The sequence below is a fragment of the Callospermophilus lateralis genome, chromosome 1 (assembly GCF_048772815.1).
Source record: "Callospermophilus lateralis isolate mCalLat2 chromosome 1, mCalLat2.hap1, whole genome shotgun sequence".
In the NCBI taxonomy this organism is placed as follows: domain Eukaryota; kingdom Metazoa; phylum Chordata; class Mammalia; order Rodentia; family Sciuridae; genus Callospermophilus; species Callospermophilus lateralis.
The window spans coordinates 134,826,803-134,835,916 of NC_135305.1; the positions used below are offsets into that span (position 1 = coordinate 134,826,803).

At 45.5% G+C, this 9,114-nt stretch overlaps 1 pseudogene; it reads left to right on the forward strand.

Annotated features, from left to right (window-relative positions):
* Positions 1-1,347: 1,347 nt before the first annotated feature.
* On the forward strand, positions 1,348-6,423 carry LOC143398654 (transmembrane protein 132B pseudogene; annotated as a pseudogene).
* Positions 6,424-9,114: the final 2,691 nt, after the last annotated feature.

Consider the following 9,114-nt stretch of genomic DNA (forward strand, 5'->3'; position numbering starts at 1 on the left):
GGGAAGGGACTGAGGTCTGAGAGGTCAAGGTGCCAGAGTCCACAGGCCGAGTGGAGGTCCACCCCACCAGAGAGACCTTCAGAATCAACCAAGGGATCAAGAATGGCCTTGTTGAACTGAAACCCTGAGAAGAGCTTGTGGCTGGCTCCAACTCCAACTCAGTCCTAAACTCCTGAAAAACTGTTCCACATGGAGTCCCTGTGCAAACACCACCTGCCCTTGGAGGCTGGATGTGGAGATGGAACGCAGGGTTCTCCACGTACCTCCACGGTCTGGAGGCCAGGTAGGCTCTGCACGGCCTGTTTGATACTATATTTTATATTCTTCTCAACCTCACTTCTTGCACACCAAAACCTGGATTTGCCTTCTCACAAGGAAGGAAGTCCCCATGATCCAGTCTGCAGATGTGAACTTGGCACCAAGTTAGCAAATGGGACTCAAGGGAGGCTCAGGGAGTGTTTTCTGGTTGACAGTGTGAGCCTTGGCCACGAGTCTGCCTCTGTCTCTGTGCTGTGCATCTCAGCTCTGTGGCCGTGTCTTGCAGCCAGAGGCAACATGTTCAAAAAGACAGCAGAAGTTTTCGGGGTGACAAAATGCAGAGATAGGAAGTGACATCCCTGAACTGTGGAACCAATCAGGAGCCTCATCTCTTCTCATTGTGTGAGAAAATCTGTGGCCATCACTGTGTCTTCCATAGTCAGAGGAAATGACAAGCCTGGGGGTCAGAGCAGCTTCTCAGTGGACAGCCAACAGAAACCATGAAGATCCTTGAGGCCAGGTGTGGATTGCTGGATACGGGAGAATCCCCAAGTGCCCAGGTACAAGGGAGGTCTGGATGTACAGGGCCTGAGATTGCTTTGTGCTCCAGGACCAGGTTCTGAATGTGAGACAGGAGAAGCTGCCTTAGGTGACAAGCTTCAGGATCCATGTGGAGACAGGTGGTGGTGAGATGTTGCTGAGCACACCACACACCCAGAACCTGCACCCTCTCCAATACCCAGGCTAAGTTCTCTGCCACTAGGAGAGGGCAAGGAGCCCATATAGGCGTGGTCTCCGAAGCTGCAGGGGTATGCAGGCTGGTGTGGCACGTGACCTCCTCGCTGACCTATGAAACTATGGTGGCACCCCCACTTGGACAGTAGCTGGCTAATTGCTTTGGAGGTCATTCTAGAAGTGAACCTGCAATCTCTTGCTCCCCAGCATTGTCCTAAAAATTTTTAGCACCAGCAACTTACTTTTTATAAAGGTATTTCCACAACTAGTATTTCAGAGAGACTGATGAGAGCTCCATTGCAAACACTCTGAATGGGGGGAAGAGAAAATGAAGATAAAACTTCTCTAAGCACCATGAAGAGGTAAGTTATCAGTGTTCCACTCCCAACACACACACTTGACTTTAGAAATGGTTGTGGGCTCAAGAAATGGAGTGTTTGAGTCCGCAGATTCCTCAGTGTGTGGGCTTAACCAAAATGTGGAACTGGGTGGCCTGGGGACTTCTATTCCAGACAGAATAGAATGCAAATGGAGGTGTGTGTGTGGCCACCTTTGTTCCCCAGTCTTGTGAACAAAGACTGAATAAGAGGCTAAGGAGCTTATCTTTATAAAAAAAAGTCCTTAGCTTCTGGTGTTGGAATCTGAGAGTGCCTGGCTGGGCTGATGGCCACCCTGCCCATCTTCTCTGTTAGGGAAGTGCCTCAGATCAAAAAGAACCATAATAATAATAGGAGTGGGAGAGAACAGAGCCAGGCTGTATGAGCAGAGAGTCCAATGGGGGCCATGAGCCAACGTGGGGAGTGTCCATGGGCCTGCTCTAAGATGTCTGTGACACTGAAGCTGCTGAGTTAGGCAGTAAAGGCTCTCTCCTTGTACACAGCAGCATTGACTTCAGCAATAACATGAAAGCACAGTGGAAGGAGAGAGGGGGAAGAGAATACACCATCATGTTGGTAAAGAACCAACCCCTGAAGCCAGGTAGCTGTGCAACCTTTTTCTCGGGGTCCCAACTGGGAAGTCCCGGCAGAGCGCCCTCACCTCCACTCAGGCTCCAAAGCTCTTGCTTCCAGTGGGCCTCTTTAAATACCAGCAAATAGAACACAGAAGACACTGCTCCAACAGCCCTCGGGACTTATCCTGGCTTCATCCCCCCAAGGACAGGTCAGACCCCCAGAGGATGTGCACCTGGAGATAAGTGAGATCACTCAGTTCCCCTGAGCCAGCCACTCCCACAAGAAGCCAGCATTCCATGGATGTTTTGTCTGGGACATTCAAATGTGACCACAGGCAGGGGACAGGGAAGGTCTTGATATTTTCCTCAACCTTGAATGCTCTCAGTGACGTTTTTTGCAAGAATTAACTCTCTTCACTCTCACATGACATAAATGACTTTAGACTTGGTCACTGTTTTGCAGGTTTGGGCCCATGGCTTCTGTGACGCACCAGGTAAGGAAGGGGTTGGGCCTGGAGTGTGCTCAGCTCTCTGGCTCCATGCCCACCCCAAGCAGCTATGTGACCCCCTAGGCAGGTTCCTTGCCCAGAAGGAGAAAGGCCAGGGCCTGTGGTCCCAGCGCTCCCTGCTGGGTCTGAGCTTTGCCTCCAACCTTGATTCCCAAAACCAAGATGGAGTTGGAATGAGGAGGATCTGGTGTCTGCTGCCCCTTCTTGGAGGACCAGGAAGCCCTCACAGAGGTCTCTTTTGCCCTCCTGTCTACAGCCAGCATTTGCCTCACTTCTCTGGGGAGCCATGCTGGTCACCAAGAGGTGTCCGGTGAGACTTTGAGTGGAGGCTAATATCTACAGCAGGAGGAAACACCAAGACAACTCTGTGTCCTGGGTTTTACTGGAGGCTCTCAAGTTAGGAGGATCCTGATTTTGAGAAGGAGCCACAGTACCTGATGTGCAGCTGCTGGGATGAGAAGACATCAGAGGCACTCGGCTGTCCACAGAATGTGGACTGTGGCATCCAGTCACATTCCCAAAGTTCCTTGGACTCAAGGGAAATGAGTGCCTTTCAAGAATGTCATGATGGCTCAGGTGGCTGAAGATGCGGACTGAAAGATTGGGGAGTGGAAGCTTCTCCAAGGCCATTTGTTGTATGGATAGCACAGGCAGGAGCCCTGACCTCTCCTAGCACGTCATTGTCTGTGAGATAAAAACAGTGATCTGCGTTTTTCTATCTCACAAGATGATGCTGAGAAAAAATAAATGAACATCATCAATGTGACCTCTTTTAGTAGAAAAAGCTAAGCTGAAAAATGAATAAAGCTATTTTCCTACGAATATAAGCCTTCACTTTCTGTGGTACTAATTGAAGACAGGGAAACTGTGAAGATTTTATTTTCTGAACTTGGAATTGAAATCTTTAACTGTATTGATCATGGGCAGTGGTTAATAACATTTTTAAAAAATGGAAAAAATGATTTCTTGCTGAAAATATGAAATTACCAGATCTTGTATCTTTCCTCATGCAACTGTGGTAAGTATTTTCTAGCTAATACTGATGGAATGATATTTTGGAAATTGAGCAACAGATATTCTCAATGAAACTATAAATTCTCACTGTAAATTGTTAGTCTACAATTGAGTTGTTTTCTAATGTCTGTTGAATATGTGCAGCTTTAATGCAATATGTCCTCTAGAACTAAATTGCAAATAGAAGGTAAATTGGACGAATTGATAGTTTTAGGCCATAAATCCTCCTTTCCTGCTGTGCTTTCCTGGGGCCCTCAGATCTGTCATAGGGACTGCCCACCTCTGTGCATGAATGTGGAGGCCATACTTGGAGGGTTATGGGGTAGAGGGAATGATGGAACCATCTTCTCAACAGCTTTCCTATCTTTACATCGCTCTCTGAGCACAGATTAATTTTTTAATGTCATGATTCTTTACTCTGAATATCCAGCACCAAGATCTGCATCATTTTTGAAATAATCTTTACTGCTAAATCAACCAAAATCTCTTTTAAAGCATACACAGTTACTACTCTTAAAATCAATTTATTTTTTGAGTCAAAGAAAAAAATGCTGTAAGTTGTTCTTTTTAGGAATGCTTTAATTGGAAGGTGAAATCAAGCAATTATTGAAAGCTTTAAAAATTATTTCAGCAAACTTTTTCTTTTGAAAGTAAATTAGGAAATATTTTGGTGTAAACATTAATTACAGTGTTTTAAGTGATTGTGATAAAATTGCAATTAAAAATAAAACATGCTTGTAATTTAGAGGTTGATTTTTCTTACACCTATTTCACTTTTGGTGATTTTTACTTGATGGCACCTTAATGAGCAGAGACAAGAGTTCTTGGTGTCACTTTAGAATATCCTCCATCTGTCTAGCTCCATCTTCACCAAAAAGACAGTGAATTTCCAGTGTGGCTGGTCCTCAGCAAATGCCAGGCATGGACTGATTCTCCCTTCTCACTCTCTTCTCTAATCTCCACCAGAGATAAGAGAATGGTTCCCTGGGAGGTTCTTCAAGTTCCTAAAGAGATGAGATTCCTAGAGACCTCTAAGACCCTGGCTAATGGAGAAAGCTTGTCCCTCTCAGTCTTCATGTCCCAAAGGTGATCATCAGCGGGCATGTGCAGCTGAGATGGCACCTTGACATGTCTCTCTGCCTCTTCCCCAGTCTGCTCTCAGATGCTCTATTTTTAAATGTCCATCACAGGTCCCTGTGCCGTTTGCTCGGCAGCAAGTTCATCTGTGCAATTCACTGTCTACCATAAACCATGACAGAGAATTGGATTTTTCCATTTTTATGAAAGCAGGCAGCTTTTGACACTTAGAAATTCCATTTCAGCTACTGTAAGTAGGCACCAAATTGCTGTCTACTTCCTGTAATTATGGACAATTCTAAAACTTTCACACATTTTCAGAGTTTTAGTGAATCACTTTAAGAAGATATGAGGGGCATTGTGTCTCTCTAGTGGGATAGGATTATAATGCATTTCCCCCCAAGTACCTTCAGCCAGCACTGTGTGGCTTTATCTGTATTGAATTTCTAACGTATTATAGTTCAAATGATATCTTGGGTGATGGCTGATTAGTTGCCCTTAGAAATGACTTGGATGCATAGCCTAATTTTTTAAAAAGCTTTAAGAAGGGTCACAGCAAAATTTAGTTGTAGGAAATGAAATAAATTAATATGTACTTTACTGCCCTTCTTAAACTGTTTTGTTTGTCATGTTACTGGGATGTGGATCATTATTATAATGACAGTCCAGTGTATCTCAAGTATGGATTAAGGTTACAGAGCACTGGGGCTTATTTTTTCTAATTATATACACTTAAACAATGCTTTGGAATTAACATTTCTGTGATAAAATTTGCAAATGTGAAGAAGAGTTATCACAACAAATATTTTGATTTTTTTATTGGAATTTTGTTCAATTCAGTAACACTCAGACATTTATGATCCCAAGGATTTTTTCCATAACTATCACGTCATTGGATGAAATGGTGTTGTCTGTCCAGCCAAACCTGCAGTCCCAGTGGCTGGTTGTGGTTGCAGAGGGCCCCTGATCAAGCATTGCGATGAAGACCAAGAGGAAGAGTGTTCTTACTGTGGGTAACGGAAGCGTCAAGGTCAGGTTTGCACTGGGCAAGGAGGAGGAGCACTGAAGAGGCAGCAATGACATTGAGGGCATGAACCAGGAATACAAAGATCACCTGAGCAATTCCATAGAGCAGGAAGGGATCCAGGGGCGAGAGGTCCAGGAGTGGCTCCAGCGTGGAGGCCCTGGTGGCCCAGAGGACAGGACCAAGAGGAGCACAACCCTGCCACTGCCTGGGGAGGGGAAGGACAGGAAGCTGCTCAAGAGTGGTGGTGCAGATGCCTTCACCAGCTTCCCCACCCAGGAGAAGTTTCCAGAATCTAGTAACCCTAGTAACCTTACAGTGGCCTTCAGGGGCTTGATGGACTTGGAGATCGGCATGTACGCCCTGCTCTGCATCTTCTGCCTGGCCATCCTGGTCTTCCTGACAACTGCATGGCATTTTCCTGGAAGTACAGACATAAAAGGCTTACGGTGAGTGAGCAGGGCAACATCCCCCATTCCCACGACTGGGTCTGGCTTGGGAACAAGGTGGAGCTTTTGGAGAACCCAGTGGACATCACTCTCCCCTCGGAGGAGTGCATGACCATGATAGACAGGGGGCTGCAGTTTGAGGAGAGGAACTTCCTGCTGAATGGAGGTTCCCAGAAGCCCTTCCACAGTCAGCTGCTCACACCTTCTGACTATGTCTATGAGAAAGAGATGAAAAACGAACCTGTAAACTCTTCTGGCCCGAAGAAGAAGAGGGTCAAGTTTACTTCCCACACCACCATCCTCCCCGAGGATGGGGGCCCATACACCAACTCCATCCTGTTTGACAGTGATGACAGCATCAAGTGGGTCTGCCAGGACATGGGGCTGGGGACTCCCAGGACTTGAAATACTGTGTTATATTTGAATTCACTGATGTACCTTCTGGTTTTCAAACAGCTGGAATTATGAGCTTGTTCAGCAACAGAGGGTGATTTAATAAGGATTTATTTGTTGAAGCCTGGTATGAGGGGGCAGGGATCAGGGTCCTCTTCTAAGCACATGGAAGTGGCCTGAAGAGTTAGTGCAACTTGTGTGTAAGCCTGGATGAGCACCTGGAATGGCTCCTGTAATACTGCTGCAGTACTGGGTCAGTACTCATGCACCACCTGGTACTCGCTCATTGCCAGTGCACCAAGTTCTCCACAAAGGACTTTATCCTCCAGCTCAGGACAAACAGTTGTTTAGAACTGGGAGGAGTTTGATAGTTAATTTTCCTATAGTTTGACATCAGTCAGGTGCAGTGGACAATTCTTACTCTGGGCCTAAGAACTCTTCTGTGACAGGTGAGTGAATGTGGCCACCCTTATTGGTAATGTGCTCCGCCCACTGTTTTTATGCACATTTATACCAACTCCTGTTGTTGTTTTGTTTTGGGGAAGATTTGTTTATTGTTTTATTTGTGACTTATGGGAGGCTTTTTGAAACATATATGGTTTCTCTCCTTTAACTGACATTTGCTTGGATGAGACAGGAGTTGGGCTCCCTGGAAACAGCCTTGCCACATCCAGATTGAATTTCTAGGGCCCTCCTCTGCTTCACCCTACTGTTTATGGATACAAAGTAACTGAATCCTCATTTTTTGTAGCCCTTGTTTTCTCATTGACACATCTTAAGTCAGCATTGCATGGCAGATTTTTTAAAAAATATTAACATTCAGTGAAAAAGATTCACATGAATTTTGCAAAAATTGGGGAATATAGGTGAACCACAAAAACATTTTTGTTTTAAATACATAGGAGCTAAAAATCCAAGTGGAAATTATAGAGTCCACTCCTAAGGGGAAAGGGCCCACTTAAAACACCTAGTCACATAAACATTTTGTGGAAAACATTTCACTCGCTAGATTCAAATATGAAACCGGTGTGGACATTCATGAAAAGAAGATTCTTTAAAAACAGATAAAGACTAAACTGCCATTTTACTCAAGAAGAATAGAGAAAGCATGGATGAGATTCTGTTTAGCAGGATGGAAATCCATCAATTCAGTGACCAGGAAAACATTCACATCTATGCTTCTGGCCAAGAGAAAACATCACAGAATGTGTCCTGATGTAGGAAAGCAATGGTCACACTCAATACAGTCATGAAATTAAATGGCCACTCTAAACTTCAAGATATAGTTGTCAGGAAATCAAGGGTTGGAAAAAGAAAGGGAGGAAGAAAAAAAATCAGTCTCTAATTCTCTTTGAAAAAATAAACAGTGGTTGTAACAGTGGTATGAAATGGAGTTAGAGCAAGCTTCCGAATAAGAGAACGAGACAGCTTGTCAATTAAATAAATTGAAATGGCTGAAAACAGATACTGGACATCATGGCTTCCTTGGGAACATCTTTTAGCACCAGCGAGGGGTCTCAGGAAGTTTCCCAGAAGAGAGGCCCTTGCAGGGTCTTGTCATACCTCACAGAAAAGAAATCCAGGATGTGTCAAAAACAGGCACAGCAGAGATTTATTTAGGAAACAAGGAATATGCACTTGGGCAGCCTGAAAGTGGATGCTATCATGAGAATAAGTGCTTTCAGGACCTTGGGCTCTTCTTTTAAGGGAAACTTTGTGCTTAGTGACCATGTCAAATGTGTGGGTGGCGTCACTTCCTCAGGGAGCACAGGGCTGTCAGAGTGCTGTGGTTCTCTTAGGGATATCTAGGTGGATGTCAGTCAGGCGATAAGGTTTGGAAGGTACCCACATCACAGCTCCTCCAACATCTCCCCTTTGGCTCTGTTCTGGCAGTGCCTGCAGGCATTAGTGACTGGACTCACAGTGCCCCAAGGCTCACGGGCCTCTCAGGAATCCACATCAGGATGAAAATAGGCTGGGGCCCATAGGTGGGATGGGGCCTCTTATGGTTAGACTTACGGTTTCTTCTATCTTGTTTCACTTTGAGCCACAACAAGTCTAAGAACTAACTTGGAAAGACAGAGGAGGCATCTGGGGCTCTGCTATGTCTCTGCCGGGCTGACAGCTGAGCCGGTCAAAACAGAGGTGTTTGGTTACCCATTTGTTGCAGTAGACTTCCACAAGAGTGAACCCACCCTCCAAACCCATCTGCCCTGAGGTCTCCTCAAGTTGGCAGCTGAGAGGATCTTCACCTGCTTCCTTCTCATGCACAGGGCTGGAGGGTTTGTGGAGAGCCACTCGGCCTCACCACAGGTGTTCTCTGGGTCCTTTGCTGTTGGAATGGTGCTTGAGAGTCCAGGCCCTGGAGCCTGGGAATCCTTGCCATGGTCTGTGGAAGGAAGCATTTGCAGGACGGAGAGTCTGCAAGGCTGGCTGACTCCTGGAGGAAGAGCTGCCCAGGAGGCCCGAGGAAATCATGCTGCATTTCTCTTTATCATTCTTTTACTTTTAATTGGGTATTTTGTTTATGCCACTGTTTTTCAAAGGATCTGGAGGTGAGGTAGCCCCAAACCTACTTATTGGATAAGTCCACAGGTATGTTAATGGAGCACAACTAACAACTAGTCCTGTGATTTCTAGAGGCCACTGTCCAGTTCTCCCCACTGTGTCCTGGCTGGACAAACACTACAGAATATATGAATT